The sequence below is a fragment of the Camelus bactrianus genome, chromosome 1 (assembly GCF_048773025.1).
Source record: "Camelus bactrianus isolate YW-2024 breed Bactrian camel chromosome 1, ASM4877302v1, whole genome shotgun sequence".
NCBI lineage: Eukaryota > Metazoa > Chordata > Mammalia > Artiodactyla > Camelidae > Camelus > Camelus bactrianus.
This window is the reverse complement of record NC_133539.1, coordinates 5,192,429-5,211,862: the sequence shown is the minus strand read 5'-3', so window position 1 is coordinate 5,211,862 and position 19,434 is coordinate 5,192,429. Positions and strand designations below refer to the sequence as shown.

At 43.1% G+C, this 19,434-nt stretch overlaps 1 protein-coding gene and 1 non-coding gene across 3 annotated transcripts in view; one reads left to right on the top strand and one right to left on the bottom strand.

Moving 5' to 3' along the window:
* Positions 1-19,434, top strand: part of B3GALT5 (beta-1,3-galactosyltransferase 5) — an 86,802-nt gene that overhangs the window by 54,306 nt on the left and 13,062 nt on the right. The window contains exon 4 of one of the 2 annotated variants that reach the window (XR_012502210.1): positions 11,598-11,697. The gene's annotated coding sequence lies outside the window, so the exon portion shown is untranslated. Of the gene's footprint in view, positions 1-9,628; positions 10,758-11,597; positions 11,698-19,434 lie in introns of those variants that run through there. The other variant, XM_074352998.1, reaches the window with a different exon arrangement.
* TRNAA-CGC (transfer RNA alanine (anticodon CGC)) lies at positions 2,363-2,435 on the bottom strand. The gene has a single exon. It is a non-coding gene; the product is annotated as a tRNA-Ala (tRNA).

Genomic DNA, 19,434 nt, shown 5'->3' with positions numbered 1-19,434 from the left:
TTTTTTCTATAGAACTTGACACACTGACCATATGGAAGAGCAAAGGGCCAAATATGTAAACTCTGGGTTGTGTGTGCCTAGGTGTGTGCCAATTTAAAAAAGTTACAAGCAGAATCTTGCTCTGGCTTTCTCACATGGGTTGGGTTAAAAGCAGGTAGAACTGGAAGCAAGGAAATCCATGCTGCTAATCCAGGCAAGAGGAAATGACCAAAGCCAGGTGGGAATTGCATGGAAATATTTACGGAGTGAGATGTACAGATTGTGGCGATTAATTAAATATGCGGAACAAGAGAAGGAGGAGAATAGGATGATACCAAGGGTTTCAGATTTGCCAACTTGGTAGACAGTGATTCCATTTCCTGGCTTAGAAAACACAAAAGGAGGACTGGTTTTTGGGAGAGAAAATATTGACTGAGTGTAGGTTCTGTCGACGAAAATTCAATTAACTATCAAGTTAAGAGAAAAAAAGCAGGTGCATAACATAAATATATTTTTAAAACGTGGAATTAATATCAAAGAGCATAAAAATGATCCAACTGCATTAACATCTTTTAAAATACAGTCCCTTTCTAATAATAGTTAAGCAGTTTTGTAGCTTTAACACACGACCCAAAGCACAGGAAAGACTATGATGGCTCAGCACCACCCAATTTATCATTTCACTTACCAAGTAAAACTTCTTGTGTTATTCCTTAATTATTATTATTATTTACAAAATTCTTTAGCGAGTGCTGCTTTCAATTCATGTAGTTTCAAAGTGGGGAACCAAAGAGATTAAGTAATGTACTTTAAAAAGAAAAAAAAGAAAGCGAATTTTATTTGAGCCAAACTGAGGATTATAAGCCAGGAAGCAGATTCCCGGAAAGCTCTCAGAACAGTTCCTCCTTAAGAAGTCGAAAGTGTATCCATTTTCAAGACAAAAGATCGTACATCAAAATGACATAATTGATACTAATATTTTACAGAAAGTTCACAAAGGATGTGTAATCCAGGTAAGAGCATACAAAGCAAGAGCAGGTCACCAAGACCCCCTACAGAGGTGGGAAAGAACATTATTCTTTCAAGAAGTTACATTGCCAGTATCAGAAGAAAGGGAAAAATAATTGATCTTTATGCCCGAGCAGGCACTGCCATCTTTGAGGAGCTCTGGTTAATGTGTACTGAATATGCTCACTGCGTGCTAGGGAGGGAGAAGCCCCAGACAAACACACAGAGAGGATTTTATGTTTAATTTTTTCTTGTCCTGCCTTAAAATATAAGTTTTATTTTATCAGTTTGGGCAGAGAGAATTTGCACCGGGTGTGGCCATCCAAGTGGACGTGTCTGGGAGGTAGCTGACTGTACAGGCCTGAGAGCCCCAGAGAAAAATCTGGACTGGAGACCTAAGTCTAGGACACCAGGTCATAATAGAAGCAGTAAAAATGAATGAAGATCACCAAAAACAGTCATTAGATAAGAAGAGGGTGTGATTAAGAACCCCGAGGAACAGGCAGAACAAGAAGGAAAAGAGAGTGAGGAGCACTCAGGGGGAGGAGGAAAGCAGAGGGCCCTCTGTCGCCGCGGCCAGGAGGAGACGTGGCGTGCGGGTGAGGCCAGCAGAGGCCCGTGGCCCAGGTTCACGGAGAAGAGGGCCTGCGATTGGGCACCTGGGTCCAGCAGCCGGGGCGTCATGGGAAACTTGGCAAGAGCCCTTTCAGAAGCACGGGAGGAGAGGAAGCCCGGATGGAGTGGATGGTGTGCACCAAAGGCGAGGAAGTGGGGACAGTGGCGTTTTTTTTCTCTCTTAACCAGTTTGGGTAACTGTGTGTGTGGAGTGGAGGTCAAGGACTGGCTGGTTATGAATGAGAGGCTTGGGAGCTAGGCCGAAGCTGAGGGCGCTGCAGTTCAGTCTCATTCTAGGTGCTGAAGAGGTGCGGAGACAGGGAATTTCAGCTTTCTTTATCCTGGGTCTGTCTGATGAGAATCAGTGATGAATTACAGAAGGCGGAAGCCATCTAGTTGTCCATCAGAAGACTCCCTTGCATAAAGCTGGACGCGTCCACACAGTGGATCACGCTGGAGAAGTGCAAAGGAACGGAGAAGGTTTCTCTATACAGATACGGGCTGATCTCCAGGCCATACTCGGTGAAACATGCAAGGTGCAGAGCCGTGTTCATGGTGTGCTGTTCCTCGTGTGAATGCATGTATTTGCTTATATTTTCAAGAAGAAAGCCTGGAAGGATACATAAAACTAATAGTGATGGTTATCCAAAGACAGGTGTGGAGGGAAGACGTCCATGAGTATATTTATTATATAGTCTTTCAAAAAAATACCTTTTGGGGGTGAGATAATTAGGTTTACCCATTTATATATTACTTTTGGTGGAGGTACTGGGGATTGAACCCGGGACCTCATGCCTGCGAGGCATGCACTCTACCACTGAGCTAGACCCTCCCCACTTTACATTTTAATATAGAGTGCCATCTTGGAACCATGCATATGTTTTATGTAGTTTAATACATTAAATCAAAGTAAGATAAAAAGCAATTTCTAAAAACTGGAAACAGTTGATCCTACCCCTATCAAGTTGTCACAGAACCGCACAGAAAAGAGATTTCCTTGGTGACTTTAAACACATTGTTTTGAATCTACATATCTAGGAAAAGGTGTTCTAAGGCTCAAAAGAAGAGTAAATACATCTTAAACTCCGTCAGTACTCTTACTGACAGTAGTAATAGTAATTCTGTTAATATGAGACTATTACATGTTATTAATATAAAGCAAATATGTAATTGTTGGACTGTCATTAGAAACCAAGATTTCTAGTATAAAAGAGATACAAGCATAAAGTCAAAGAATTTAAATAAAAACCTTCTAATACTAAATTTGAATGGGATATATCAAAATGGTCTTATGATTTTTTTTCCTCTTAGAAAATATTTCCAAGCTCTGTCCATCAAAAAGTCCAAGAAGCAATGACACCCAGACTGTGGTTTCTAATACAATTTCCCCGTGAAAGAAATCAGTTTTTTTTGTGGGGGGGGAAGAAAAGGACTGACTCGTGGTCTGAGAAAGAAAATGGACAAGGTGAGGCTCATCTTGTGTCAGAAAGCAAGGATGCTGTTCAAGGGGTACCACAGTGAGGACAATCAGGTGTCACAGGGCAGAGGAAGGACATACACCTAGGAATTTAGGTGGCAAATGGCTTATTAAAAAAATCCAGACTGGAACCTGGCTTCTGGCTCCCTAGCTCTGGATTTTGCCATCCCGTAAGACTTTTGTATAAAATAGAAAACTGCCCTGTCCTCCTGGCCGCTTAGCTAGGTGACCTTGGGAAGATCATCTCCTGCATAAACTTAGGTGATGGCTGTATTAGTTAGCTAACACTATGTAACAAATTTCCACCACAGCAGCTTAAACCAACAACATCTGTTATCTCACAGTTTCTCTAAGAATCCAGGTATAGCTTAGCTGAGTGTCTCTGGCTCAGGGTCTCTTATAAGGCTGCAATCAAGGTGGCGGCTTATGTCTCATCCGAAGGCTTGACTGGGTGTGGACCCATGTCCAAACTCACTCAGCGGTTGTTGGCTGGATTCAGATCTGTATAATTTAGGAATCTACCAGAAAACAGAACCAGTAGGATATGTCTATGCCTATGTCCACATGCACATCTATGTCCAAATCCACACCAGCACCCACATCCACTTCAGCATCTGGACCCGCACCCACACCCACACCCACATCTACATCTCATCTCATCTCTGTCTATCTAGATCTATAAGTTGCAAGGAATTGGCTTAGTAATTGTGGTGGCTGGCTAGGTAAATCCGAAATCCAGAGGGTAGGCTGTCAGGAAGGCAGGTGAAATCTTTGGGCAGGAGCTGATGCTACAATCCACATCCTCAGGGAAACCTCAGTTCTGTGTTTAAGGGGTTTCAATTCATTGAATCAGACTCAGGCTATCCAGGAAAATCTCCTTTGCATAAAGTCAGCTGATTCTAGATGTTAATCACATCTATGAAATACCTTCACAACAACACCTGGATTAGTGTGTAATTGAATAGTTGGGTACTGCAGCCTGGCCAGGTTGACACATAAAACTGACCATCACAAATCCCACCCAGCCGGTGGGTGCTCTCAGTTCCCTGCCATGAGAGCTTCTCTATGGGGCAGCTCACAACACAGCAGCTGGCTTCCTCGGAGCAAGGGAGTGAGGAAGTCCAAGCTGGACAGAAGCTGTAGTTCTTTGTAACCTGATCTCTGGAGTGATGCCTCATCACTTTCATTGTGTTCTTTTCATCAGAAGCAAATCTGTGGGTTCGGCCCACCCTCAAGGGGAGGAGATTACCCAAGGGCATGAGTAGGAGTCTGCAACCTCAGGGGCCCTACTCAGTAAATCCTGGAAGAGTGAGATAACGCGTGTGAAATATTTGAGTAAACCAGTAAGTAAATATTAGCTAGAATCACACAAAATTGCTGATATTAGATTGCTCATTTTTGAACTTACAGACATGTAAATGATTTCAGTAAAATAGGAAATAATAGGGCGTGAAACAACTTCAAAGGTTTTTTGAGGGGCCAGGTGTGAATGGAACCTTGGATAAATGGCAGAAGTGAGAGCGAGAAAAACATAGTGTCAATCGCATTAGGTTTGCGTTTGGCTTGTCTTCCTATCTAACTACCTACCTACCTACCTACCTACCTACCTACCTACCATCTATCTACGTATCATCTATCAATCAATCATTTACCCATACCTGTCATTTACCTGTCTATCAGTCATTTATCTATTTCTGTCTATCAATAATCCTTATCTATTGACAGATCTATCTATCTATCTATCACCTATTTATTGTGTATTTTGACTGGTCAGCTACTGGGAGTTGGGCATATTTAAAATGCAACCCAAGGCCAGTGCTTTGCAAATGTTTTGTCTGCACCTAGAGAAATGAGTTTCTTGTAAACTACAGAAGGACCCCCTTTTGCGGCATCTGTCCACGCTGGGAACAGTTTACCAGGGCACTTCCCTTTTCTGACTTCTGCTTCTTCTGAAGACAGACTCTGGACAGATCAGGGTGATCTATCACGGGACCCAGCCCTCTTGAATTTTCATTGTATTAATCCATTGTATTATCACTGTATCCCCCAGCAACCTGCAAACAGGGCTCTAACTAGTGTCCCCTTCATTTTGCAGGTGAGAATTAAGAGGTTTAAACTCAGCTGAGGGCACCCAGTCAGCAGGTGGCAGAGGTGGGAACTGAATACAGGCTATCTCAGTCCAGAAACTCCATAAACCACAATGACCATCTATAGCAACACACTTCTCCTTTCTCTAGGTGGGAAATGGGGTGCTTGGCCATGTGCATCTGAGCAAACAGTCAAAGGGAGGAGCTTGACAGGAAGCTGAGGGGGCCCAGAGCAAGCTGGAACCCACCAGCACATCTGTGTCTGTCACTGTACCTGGCCACGATGCTGCTCCGTCGTACCCTTCCAAACTTTGTTCAAACACCAATTCTGCCAACTCCACCCAGAACCCTACTATTAATGGGGATAATGGGAAACAAGAGTGTAATTTCACCAAGTTGGCCCCAGGAAACTACCGCAGGTTCTTTTGTGAAAGCTCCCGCTTTAGAGAAGGCCTGTGAGGGGCAGTTTGGCAGTCTCTACCGAAACCACAAATGCATCTGTCCTTTGACCAAGACATTCCAGTTCTGGGGATCTCTCCCAAAGCTACCTGGGCAAAAATACAAAGTGACTAATTCCTGGAGCACTGTTTGTTGCTCGGTGAAGAAAGTTTTGTTGGGGCACAACCACTCCTGCCTGTTTCGGGGTTGCTGGGGTGGCTTTCCTGCTGCAGCAGCAGAGCTGAGCAGCTCAGCAGAGACGTGTGGACCCCAGAGCTGACAGTGCTTACCACCTGGCCCCAGGGGAGGCTGACTGCATGTTCGCTGAGCGAAAGTTTCTTTTAACCGCTGTACTGAAGATCGTAAATAAAGGGAACATAGAACGGGAATGTTGCCATTTTGCAGCCCATAATTTACAAATGATAGAACCAAGCAATAATTATAAATGACTACTTATTGCAGAGAAAAGAAAGATAACTCAACATTATGGACCTTCTGATAGAATTGAACAATACTATCCATGAAGTATTCTTAAAACAAAACAAAACAAAACAAAACACAACAAAACAAAACACAACTACCAGTGGGCAGGAAACACAGGGGACAGAAGAACCTGTGTGACAACACAGCACACAGCCAGTAAAGTCCCAGATGGTGGGAAACTCTATGGGACACACAACCCAGTCTCTGCCCGAAATACATTGTAAAGAGGAGAAAAGATGGTGATGTGGGGAGGATGCAATGAATTAAGAGAGAATGAAGCAGCATTTTGAACAACTGCAATTTATGGCCTGTTTTGGAGGGGAGTTCTTCTGATTCAAACACATAAAGTCTAATAAAACATTTCCAAGATAACCGCGGAAATAGGAATCCATACTGGCTATTCGATGATGTTACAGGATTACTATTAAATTAGAGCTGCGACAGTCGTGCCACGATTGTCTTTAAGAGTGGTTGTCTTTCACAGACATTTACTGGAACATTTAAGAATTGAAGGATAATGTCTGAGATTTGCTTCAAAATTATTTGGTGTGATTGAGAGGAAGTCGATGGGTGTGTCAATGAAGCAAGACGAGTGGGTAATTATTGAAGTTGGCCAATGGGTACAAGGGTTCTTATGCTGTTCTCTCTACTTTCATTTATGTGTTAGTTTTCTGAGTATTGTAAGAAATAACCAGAAAATTAATGACTTAAAACAACTTAAATTTATGATCTTACAGTTCAGCAGAACTCTGAGGTCTGGCATGGGCCTCTCTGGGGTAAGATCACGGTGCCAACAGGGCAGAGCTGCCTTCTTCCCCGGAGGCTGGAGGCGGGAGTCTGTTTCTTGCCCTTTCATCCTCTAGGTGTGTATTCCTAGGCTGCGACTCTCCTTCCTTCATCTTCAAATCCTCCAAGGCAGGTTGAGTCCTTCTCACACTGCCATCACTCTGGTTCTCAGCAGCCAGGAAAGGCTTTCTGCTTTTAAGGACCCTTGTGATTCCATTGGGCCCCCCAGGTTTATCCAGGATAATCTCCCATCTCAAGGACAGCTGATGAGCAGCCTCGATTCCATCTGCAGCCTTAATCCCCCTGTGCTGCCTAACCTAACATATTCAGAGGTTCCAGGCATTCAGACGTAGACATCTTGGCAGGGGCATTCATTTGCCTACCCCCGTGTATATCAGGCATTTTCCAAAATAAAAAGTAAAAACAGACAAAAAAAAAAAACATGCCAAAAAACATTTGTGAAAAACTACCCTCCTTGTATCCTTTAGACTGTTATTTGTAAGTCAATGGCACAACCATCTAGGCTTGGAGCAAAAACAAAACTCCCAGTTGAGTGTGGCCCATGCATGTGAGGATTCTATTTTTGCCCAATACATTGCACCAAGGAGGGAAAATGTGGGTGTTGTAATCTCATCACTACGTTCACTGCCTCTAAAGCATGAAACAGAAAGAGGAACCAACATAAGGTGATGTCACTGGTAAAATTTGGTTTGCCTAGTTTATTTCTTATTTTCAAAGCAAACTGTAACATGGTGCATTATATAAAAAGAAGCTAAAATTGGTAAAAACAACAACAACAAAAAAACCCCAACAACAACAACAAAACCCCCCATCAATTAAAAGGAGCACTTTACCACCACAAAACACTTTCACGTACAATCTCATTTGACTTCACGACAGCCTTTGATTTGGGCAGAACGAGTGTATTTTCTCCTTTTTTTTGCAGCTGAAGAACTTATTTGAGACGCAGCAGGACCCTGACTGTCTTTAACTTTTGCTAGTTAATTGGCAGGATGGGGAACGGGACCACCCTTGTTTTACTCTGATGCCCTAAGCTGCCTTTGTAACCCCCAGAAAAAAAGCTAAATAGTGCCCAGAATACAGACACGCCCCGTGTTACGGTGCTTCACTTGATTGTGCGTTGTAGATATTGTGGTTTCTACAGACTGAAGACTTGTGACAACTCTGTGATGTCAAACGATGGGTAACATTTTTTAGCAATGAGGTATTCTTCAGTAGGTATGTGCCTTTTTAAAGACAATGCCATTGCACACCGAACAGCCTGCAGCGCAGCGTAAACAGCACTTCGATGTGCACCGCGAAGCCAAAGGTCTGTGCGCCTCGCTTCATTGTGACACTTGCTTTGTTGTGGCCTGGAGGTGAGTGGCCAGGTATTTCCGGCTTGCCTGCACTCTGTTTATTAAGGCAAAGACAAGTGGAAATCCACCTTGTTTCCAGAGACACTTGATACAGCAGGTGTGAAAGTCAAGGTGTCTCCTTACAGTCGTTTGCTTTGAAGCCCTTCCTGCTGAGTTCCTGCGTCAGCCGATGAGCTCTGTGAGTTCCCAGTGAGCCTTTGTGTTTGTCTGTTAAGAGAGCCACAGTGTCACCAAATTCCATTTGTTTCCTCTTCCTGGTATGACAGAAGATGGCGTGACCTCTGCTGCCAGGTCGAGGTCAAATGACCAGTTCTAACCAGTAGCCTGCCAGGTGTGGCTTCTGGACTGAAGCATAAAAGAGCAGGTGTGATTTCTTCAGCCTTCTCCTTTGCCTTTGGTAGTGAGTTTGGGGGCCACTGCTGAGACGGTAGCACTCCAGTTGGGAAGTGGCTCACATCTCAGTGAACCACGAAAGTCTATTTGATGGTAGTATTGAGGGGCACATTTAAGGAAACTGAGTAGGAAACAGTGTGTGTCTTTCTTCCACAAAATCTTGGATGATCACAGTGAGCCAGGGTGTATATCCAATTGAATATTTTTTCTACAGTCTGTCATCAATATATCTTACTTTCTTATTAGAGATTCTTACCGCCATTAAAGAAAAAAAAGACTCGGCAAAGACTAAAATATATAGAGGTTAAGCAGTATTTGTAACTTTTGAGAATTACGAAGATGGGACAGAAAAATAATATAACTGGATTAGGAAGATAAGTATGCTAGAGATTTAAGTTAGTGGTGTAATTGACAATCATATTTAAAAGAAACCTGGTGGTTGGAGGCATAGCTCAGTGGTAGAGCATGTGCTTAGCATGCGTGAGGTCCTAGGTTCAATCCCCAGTGCCTCCACTAAAAAAAAATTAAGGAAGCCTTGCTCACGGATGAGAATGAGGACTTGTGGGCTTACTTTACTGAGGACGGCAGCGTGCCTTCTGACCCCAACAGGCGACCCACAACCGTTTTTTTTTTTTTTCCAGTCAGCTATTCAATTCACAAACCTTAGTTAAGACCTTTAAAAACAAAATGAATGATAAGGAAAACTTCTCCCAGCAATAACACGATAAAGAGATAGTAAACATGTTTATAGACTGATTTGGCAAAGAGCACACATGTCCACCTACCGATAATTTAAGAGCCTGCGTTTGTGTGCTGTTAATCATTTACAAAACCCATTTTCCTAGCACGTCTCAGGCCGACCCCGGGAAGCGGGCAGAGGGGCTAGAACCCCATTTCCTGAGGGCGCAGGTAAAATTCCAACACCTGACCCCTCCTCACTTTCCTTAGCCGTCACCTTGCCTCTCCTGTCTGTTCCTTTGCAGACCCTGCTCTTCGGGGCTGTGCTGCCAGCTGAGCGTGTAAGTGCTTGCCTAGTAGTCTGTGAGCTCTTGTCAGCTTCCCAGCCTCCCTTGCAATGAGTTTGGGGACAACACCCCTGGCCAACGACCCAAGATGGAAGCCAGTTAAGAGATGATGTGCCTTATTCATTCTACTCTTCTCGGCAGAGGTGACCTTGGTGGTGACGTGTTCCAGTTGACAGCGCCGTCCACAGCCTCCATCACACGTCCCACGAGTGAGCAGTAAGCCTTGACTGTGTGAGGTCTCTGACTCTCAGAGTTTATTTTGTTGTTTCCCCAGAATGTGTCCTGTCCCGGTTCACAGAAGTACCCCCCTGCCCTTCCAAGTGTGTGATTAAGACCTGTGCCCTGAAGAATCCAGAGAAGTCGGTCGCTCTGCGGTTGGGGTGCTGAACCACTTTAGAAGATTAGTAGTGTCGTTTCTACTTTTAAATTTATATGAATTTTCTGTAGGCACAATTTAAAAAAGTAATAGTGTTTATCAAGACAATACAGGTACATAGTGTAAAAGGCCACTGGTGCGGTAAGGCTTCAAGTAGTGAAAACCGCAGTCCTCTGCTTTCCACTCCCTTCCTCAGCCGGACCCCTCTGCTGTTTCTTCCAGCATTTATCCTGTATTTCTAGGTAACATGCTTACCGCTATGTATTGTCACGTCACTTCAGACATTTTCTATTGACTTCCTATGACTGCAGATGAAGATTCAGCCACCTCATACCTCCCACCCCTCCTTTACCTCCCTCGTTTTCTCATTATAGCCCCATCTTTGCTTCCTATTTATTGTTTATGACCATGTAAATATCATTAACTGCTAGGAAAAGCAGTGCGTTGTGGTTATACCTTTTGTTCTGTGAAAGTTCCTCCCACCCTGCTGGAATGAATGTTTACCTCATTTTCTTTTGCTTAGTTTACATACATAACCATCAACAATTCCTCCCTCTTCAACCAACTGCTTGTCAAGTCTATCTTCCACATGCCCGAAGGCAGTGGGAGTCTCCCTGTTGTAACTTGCCCTGCAGCCCTCTCTCTCAGAGCCCTTCTCACCCTGGTTGGATCTGGCTTGGTGGCTCTGTTACCAAAACGTGGGTCCAGCTGCTTGCTGCTTGAAAGCCAATACTCGAGAGGCACATATTTGTGGCAAGGAAAGTTTGCTGTATTCCGGAGGCCAGAAACCAGTGACGGGGCGGGAAGGGGTGGGAAGAGGGAGGGGAGGGGGGACAGGAAGGTGGACTCATGTCTAGAGGCCAACACCCCCCTTGGATAAGAGCTTTTAAAGGAGAATTTCAGGGGGTGTACAGGTGGAGGGAGGGGGCTACATGCAGAACATCGTATTCAGCTCTGACAGTCACCTTGAAGTTAGTCATGCCGTGGTCTGATCAGCGTCATCCTGATTTTTTAGGTACAGTTAATCTTCCGTTCCAGAGTCAGTTTGTTTCCATTCATTTGAGGCCAGTTCTTGGAATTGTGGCAGCTTATGTCATGACTACAGTCTGGTCATTGTATAGTTAACATCTTCCATGTGGTGGGGGTTTCAGTAGCTAGAAGACTGCTCAAAGGACGTGGCTCAGAATATTATCTGTAGCCCTTGGGGAGGAACTAAAGGTCCCTGACTTTGTTTAATGACTCAGTGATTATTTTTTGTTTTGCTTGACCATTTCCCTTTGTTTCTGTATTTTTAAAATTTCTCCAATTAGATTTATTCTTTGACTAACCTTTTTTTCAGATGTACAATTTGATGAATTTTGATAGATGTATATGCCTATGAAACCACCATCACAATCAAGATACCTAACATTTCCATCACTCCCCAAGAGGTGCAAATTTCAAACTCCCAATTTATCCCCCATCCCCATAACCATAAGTTTGTTCTCTATGTCTGTGAGCCTGTTTCTCTTTTGTAAATAAGTTCATTTTTGTCTTTTTTTTTTTTTTTAGATTCCACATATAAGCAATATCATATGGCATTTTTCTTTCTCTGTCTGGCTTACTTCACTTAGAATGATGATCTCCAGATCCATCCATGTTGCTGCAAATGGTATTATTTTATTCTTTTTATGGCTGAGTAGTACTCCATTGTATGTTTGTACCACAACTTCTTTCTCCATTCATTTGTTGATGGACATTTAGATTGTTTCTATGTCCTGGCTATTGTAAATAATGCTGCTATGAACATTGGGGTGCATGTGTCTTTTCAAATTAGATTTTTCTCCAGATATATGCCCAGGAGTGCAATTGCTAGATCGTATGGTAAGTTTATCTTTAGATTTTTAAGGAACCTTTATACTGTCCTCCATAGTGGCTGCACCGATTTACATTCCCACCAACAGTGTAGGAGTCCTTTCTCTCCACATCCTCTCCAGTATTTATTGTTTGTGGAATTTTTAGTGATGGCCAATCTGACTGGTGTGAAGCGGTACCTTGTTGTAGTTTTGATTTGCATTTCTCTGACAATTAGCGATGCTGAGCATCTTTTCATGTGTCTGTTAGCCATTTGGATGTCTTCTTTAGAGAAATGTCTGTTTAGGTCTTCTGCCCATGTTTTGATTGGGTTGGGTTGCTTGTTTTTTTCTGTTTGTTTGTTTTGTTTTTTGTTTTTGTTTTTTGATATTAAGCTGTATAAGCTGTTTGTACATTTTGGAAATTAGTTCCTTGTTGATTGCATCATTTGCAAATATTTTCTCCCATTCTGTAAGTTGTCTTTTCGTTTTGTTATGGTATCCTTAGCTGTGCAAAAGCTTTTAAGTTTAATTTTGTCTCATTTGTTAATTTTTATTTTTATTTCCATTGCTCTAGGAGCTGGTTTGAGAAAAGATGCTGTGATTTAGGTCAAAGAGTGTTCTGCCTGTGTTTTCCTTTAGGAGTTTTATATTATCCAGTCTTACATTTAGAGGTAGCTGTCCGGTTTTCCCAGCATCATTTATTGAAGAGATTGTCTTTTCACCATTGTGTATTCTTACCCACTTTGTTGTAGATTAATTGGCCATAAGTATGTAGGTTTATTTCTGGACTTTCTGTCCTGTTCCATTGATCTATGTATCTGCTTTTGTGCCAATACCATACTGTTTTGATTACTGTAGCTTTGTAGTATAGTCTGAAGTCAGGGAGTGTGATTCCCTTAGCTTCGTTCTCCCTTTTCAGCATCGTTTGGCTATTCAGAATCTTTTATGTTTCCATACAAATTTTAATATTTTTTTTCCAACTCTGTGAAAAATGTCATTGGTAATTTCATAGGGATCACATTAAATCTGTATAATGCCTTGGCCATTTTAACAATATTGATTCTTCCAAACCAAGAACACAGCATATCTTTCCATCCGTTTATGTCATCTTTAATTTCTTTCATCAGTGTCTTATAGTTTTCAGAGTACAGGTCCTTTGCCTCCTTGGGTATGTTTATTCCTAGGTATTTTATTCTTTTTGGTGTGATGGTAAATGGGATTGTTTCCTTAATTTCTTTTTCTACTATTCCATTGTTAGTGTATAGAAATGCAACTGATTTCTGTATATTAATTTTGTATCCTGCAACTTTACTATGTTTATTGATGAGCCCTAGTAGTTTTCTGGCTGTGTCTTTAGGATTTTGTATGTATAGTACCATGTCATCTGCAAACAGTGACAGTTTTACTTCTTTTCCAACTTGAATTGCATTTATTTCTTTTTCTGCTCTGATTGCTATGGCTAGGACTTCCAAAACTATGTTGAATAAAAGTGGTGAGAGGGGACATCTTTGTCGTGCTCCTAATCTTAGAGCAAATGCTTTCAGCTTTTCACCATTAAGTATGATGTTAGCTGTGGGTTTGTGATAGATGGCCTTTGTTATGTTGAGGTATGTTCCTTCTGTGCCCACTTCCTAGAGAGTTTTTATCATAAATGGATATAAATGAAACTGGTAATTGTTTTCTTTCAACACACTGAAGATTTCATTCCAACCACTTTTGATTTTCACTGTTGCTCCTGAGAAAGCAGCTACCAGTCTGTTAATTTTTTGCTTTAAGATTTTTTTTGTCTGGTATTGTGCAGTTTCCTGTAGATGTGGATTTACTTTTCTCTCTCCTTTTTGGAATCATTGGACTTCCTGAGTTTGTGAATTGGTGTCTTTCATAAATTTCTGGATCATTATTAGCCAATATCCTTTAATATATCATTTCTGCTGGTTTTTCTCTCTGCTCTCCTTCTTAAACAACTGTTACATGGTCTCACACTACTCTTCTTTTTAATGTGTTTTTCATCTTTTTGTCTTTGTATAGAATTCCAAATAATTTCTTATATAATACAGCTTCTAGATCATGAATTCTCTCTTCTGATAGCTTACTATGCTGTCAAATTCATCTGTTTAGTTTAAATTTGGTTACTGTAGTTAAATTTGGTTCTTGTTATATAATGTATTAGTTCTTTTTGGCCACCGTTTTTTGGTTTTCTGTTTGCTAATGATATTTCTAAGGTTGTCTTTCATTATTTGAACTTAGGAAACATGGATGTTTTATAATCTGATAATGCCAATATCTAAAGCCTATGCATGTCTGTTCAGCTGTTATGTTTGATATATCATTATGTCTGTTATATTGTGCTCTTGTGTGGTTGACTTTCTTTGATTACATGCTGCTCATTGTCTTTAAAATTATCTGTGAGATTCCTTGAGGTTTAGGATTAATATGTCTTCCTCTAGTGGGAGTTTGGCACGTAGGTTCACTACCAGTTTGGTGTATGTCAGCTTCACAACCCAAGGTTCCTTGTCTACTCCAGTGTGGTAAATTTGGGATTCAAATCTGCCAAACACCCACACATTTTGTGACAGATTTTTTTTATTTTCTTGTCTTTTCCTTTCTTTCCTTTCATCCCCTTTTCTTCTTTTATGTTTCCTTTTTTCTGACCCATGAAGCACCAACGGTTATAGTCTTCCCAGCCCTTTGTGGATGAAAGAAAAAGAGCAAGTCCATTCCAATGCTAAGGGTGTAACTTTTCATATGATAAACTACAGTTTGCTTGTCATCTTGAGTGATGACCCCTCAACAGCACACAAGCCCTGTCCTTAGCCTTATCAAGAGAAACATATATATATTATTTCTCTATTTTTACACTATTCTACAGATGGAAATATTTAGCTAAAGAAATTAAAAAAAAAATAAGCAAAGAAACAAAAATGCGCATGGAGTAACTTTCCACTTGGCAGGTGCTCCCCCCGCATCCAGCGCAGGCCGGGGGGTGTGCGTAGGAGGAGGACCATGTGCTTGGCGTGAGCATCCCCCCCACTACTAGTCCTCTCCGGGATCACATTCCTGCAGTGATAGGAAAACACCTTGAGGACAGGGCTCTTATTTCACATGTGTTTGTGCCGTTCTTCAGAATTAAGCTTTGGGCCGATAAGCCACAGGTGCACAGTGAGTATTTTTCTGGCTAAAATAATTCTGGTGCCATGGTCTCATAATTATTAAAAACTGGAAGTGTCAGAGTGATCACTTCCTTCCTGTTCCAGAGGATTACGTGCTTGCCAGTACAGCACTGTCTTTGGCTGCCAGCACAAGTCTCCCTCCCTGTTTCTCTGCAAACACTCCCCTCTGCTGACAGATGGGGGTGGGGGGGCACATGACCCAGTACTGGCCAATCAGAGAGCGTCCTCTGCCCAGAATGGTTCATGGATGGGAATATCAGGCAAGCTGGACTCCCCCGAGTCCTTTGAGAATGTTCTTGCTGGAATTTTGACAGCCTTCTGATGCTTTTGTCTGGGAGCTGGAAGGATGGGTTCCAGGCTGTTTTCTTCCATATTTCTTGGCATCTGGAGGAGAGGACACCAAGCAAACAAAAGACATGAGAGACAGAAAAGGGTCCTGTGGTACCAGCTCCCCTTTCCCTGTCTCTGGGTTCCCTGGAGATGTCCTGGCTCCTAAGCCTTTCCTTTAATTCTTTGACCTACCCAAGGCTCCTTTGAACAAATTACTCTTCCATTATCAATTCTCTTGAATTGTTTTTCTGCCATTCATAGCTGACACTTTTTTCCTAAGTTGTATTTTAAAAAAAAGAAAGGAGTGGGCATAGTCAGAGGAAAGAAAGTTCACACCAGCTTTGATATAAGGTAGGGCAGGTAAACACACTTTTACCCATTTTCTTTGAGTGCAATTCTCTTGTCCCTCTGTTTCTTCTGTAGTTTTTCTTGGTCATTATCCTCAGATTCACATACCAACCATGCTTTCTTACCATCCAAGAAGGGCTGTGTTACTAATGGAAGAGAATGTTACCAGCAATGTGGGCTTTTTAAAACAACTTTGAGGGAACAGAAAATAACGCCACATGGTATCCAGAAATCCCAAATGTTATGCCCTGCCCACACCAAGAAAAAATCAATTTCATGGCACCAAATCCCTCTGGCTTACAGGATGACACTGAGGTTACACACCTGCTGTCCCCAACTCCTTCCCACTCAACCCCACCCCAATGCGGCCCGAGGGGGAGAAGCGTGAAGTTAAGTGAAGAGAAGGTATGTGTAGGAAACTGAGGTTTTCCTTTTCTTTTTTCTCCTTTAGTTGTTCTCATTCCCCCAAGACTTGCTCCTCCCCTTAATCCTTCTGTCTTCAAATAAAATATTGTCTTCTAAACCTGAATACAAGAAATATGATTAAGATTCAGGAATCGACTTCACCTATAGCAGGCACAGGTAAGTGCAGGGCAGCACTGTTCATTCTAGCCCCAGATGGGAAACAATCCAAATGGTATGATGGATCATACTGATGTGTTCATGTGGTGGAATACTATACAGCAAAGAAAACGAATGAACCAGCTCTACAGGCAACAATGTGGGTGAATCTCACAAACATGATATTGAGTGAAAATTACACAAAGGCAAAAGAAGAAAATGCATTTACAAAAATTCCCCAAACAGGCAAGACTAATCAGTGCTGTTGGAAGTCTGGACAGCGGTAACCTCTGAGAAGAAGGAGGAGGAGAGCAGCTGGGTAGGGGGTCTGAGAGGGGCCTCTGGGTGCTGACAACATTCTTTTGCTTTTATGACTTGGGTGTTCACACAGGTGTGGTCACTTTGTAAGAATTTATTGATTTGTGTACATACAGCTGGTGAACTTTTCTACATGTGACTTATACAGATAAAAAAGTTTAAAATAAAACCAGTACACTAATGGGAGAAAAACGTCATAAAGGAAGTAGCACACTTTGGAAAAGCTCCCCACAAATGCTCAGAAGTTGGCTGAGGGGAAAGCCAAGGAAAATTGGGTGGGATCAGGGTTGAGCAGATGTGATAGGAGAGAAATTGAATTCAGAGAATGAGTTCTTTCCCTGGACTCCCTTGGAGCTCTGATATAAGTGGAATTTGGGCAGAAAGATTGCTTTGCAATCCAAACTGAAGTCCTTGAAAGATTTCCAAATAACTCAGCCTATTGCCAGACTTAAAAAGAGAACAATTAATCAGCTCATCAACTTTTAGAGAGTGTGAAATCCAAAATCTGTACATAGTTCCAAAATGGTTCAGTGAAACTAAGCAAATCAGAGCCAAGGGCACATCATAACACTCAAAGAACACGGCCATCAGTCTAGCAGCTGGGCCTCAGGCCAGAGCAGGAACACAGGGCTGGGTTTGTCATTGTTCTGACACCAAATGCAAAATAGTGGTATCTGTTGAGACCTGAGCCACCACGAAAGTACTTCCAAAAAGGTCTTCACCTCATTAAAGTGCAAACCCAGTGGGTCCTGCAGGACTGAGGCTGGAAGGGATATTTTCTTGCCTTCCTTGTCCTTCAGGGTCTCCTTTGTCTGTCCTTGATGGAGACTAGACCAACAGGAGAGGAGCTTCTCAGCCCCTTCCCCGCCCGGCCCTCCGCCCTGACCCGCACTGCCTTCCCTCCAGCAGCCGCTCCTCTTCTTCGTCAGGACCCCCATCGGAGGGCGTCGCCTCCTCAACACTCATGGAATCGACCCGGAGCTCACTTTCAGCCCCTCCCTCTCCCATCCAACGGGTCAGCAAACTCAGTGGCTTGCCCCTTCCCCCATCTCTGGAGCCGTGGTTTTCAACCTGAGCACACGCTGCAGTCACCTGCAGAGCTCGCTTTCAAGCACAGAGCCCTGGCCCTCACCCCCGGGGATTCTGATTCAGTTGGTCTGCAGGCCGAGCAGGGGCATCTGTACTTGGGAAGCCCCCTGAGTCTAACCTGCAGCCCAGGCTGAGAGCCTCGGCTCCAGGCCGGCCTCTTCCTCTCCGTCGTGGCACCGCCTTCCCTTGTTCTCAGCCTCAGTCTCTCTTCTTCCACTATTGCAACAGCCTCCTAACTGCTTTGCCAATGTCTGGTCTTCTTAATCATTTACCGTGTTCCGTTGGTGTCCTAGCCCAACATTCAAAGTCTGCCAAAAGTCACTCTTATCTATTTTTTAACCTTCTGTTACCCCACCCACCCGTCCCTGCCTCTCTAAGTACACAGGTGCGCTCCCTACCTGTCAGTGTACCCGTACTTTCCTGGTACCTGCTGAAGCTGGGTTGCCCATGCCTGCCCCTGAGAGATAAAGGGTCCTTGCCTTGCTTTATCTTGTGTTTATTTCAAAACACCAGTATTTGTCAGAGATGTTTTATAGCTGTGCTTCAAGAGATATGCAGTGGTTAACACTGTGAACCAGCTCTGACTGGGCCACAGATGCACAGATGAGATCTGGAGACGTCCGAAAGTTATGCTTTCTGCCTGAGGAGTGGGAGGGGAGACTGGCACTCTGCTAGGCACAAATCGTGCAGAGTGCAAAGATGCCCGGAAGACTGAGCATGGCCCAGCTGCCCACAGGAATGTCCCCTCTTTCCTAGAGCCCTGATGACATGCCTGCATCCTACCCCTTAAAATTCCTTTACTTCTCTCTCCTCCAGGAGAAGGTGTTTTTAGAGCGCAAGCCCTCACTTCTCCATTCCTTGATCAATGAATAAAGTTTCTGCTTTGTTGTATAGAACCTGGTTTTGTTTGGTTGGCATTTACAACTCTGGACAAAGTACCCATTGCGGGGTCTTTGGGGATCACAACACCCAGCTGGATCTCCATTCCTCTTGAAACCTTCCTAGGTCTTTCCATCGTTTAATGGCTCTCTTTCTTTTCCATTTTCTCCCAGTACATTGTTTATACCCAGGAGATACTCAGAGTCTGCCCAGTGTCCCCATGTATGAGTGGATTTTCTATTCCAATGAGATTGAGAGATTCTAGTAGACAAGGCCCCTCCATTGCAGGTGATGAGTGACCTGATCTCCTCTGCATCTCGGATGATGTGAGTAGAATTCCATCCAAGGGAGGGTTGAGCAATAGCCACTCAAATCATTCTCTGTGCTCTGTGGTTGGTCCCCAGCTGAGAAAGACCTTAAAAGTGGACGTTCTGTAAACTCGAAATACATGAGATTCTGCATCTGAATTCCAGAGACAATGGGATTGGAATCTGTGTTGGATCAATCATTCCACACCCTTTCCCCTCTTTCTTGCTCTACTCTCTACTCTAGAGGCCACCAAATAAAAATATTTAATTTTACAGGCTCCTTTGCAGCGAGGGTGGCTTTTTACAGAATTCTAGCTCAGGCAGAAGTCCCTGGGAGAGGCCTCTCTTGTGCTTACCCTCTTCTGTCTGCCTGGAATACAGATGTAATAGCTGGAGCAACAGCAGCCATTTTTTAACCCCTAGAGTCATGTGGTAGTAATGATGAAGCCAGAAGACACAGGATGATGTTGTTTGTGTCGGCCTTAGCCTATTGATAATGATGCTGTTGGCTAGGAATGCCTGGAGGCACCCACCTGAGCTCCTGCGGGAG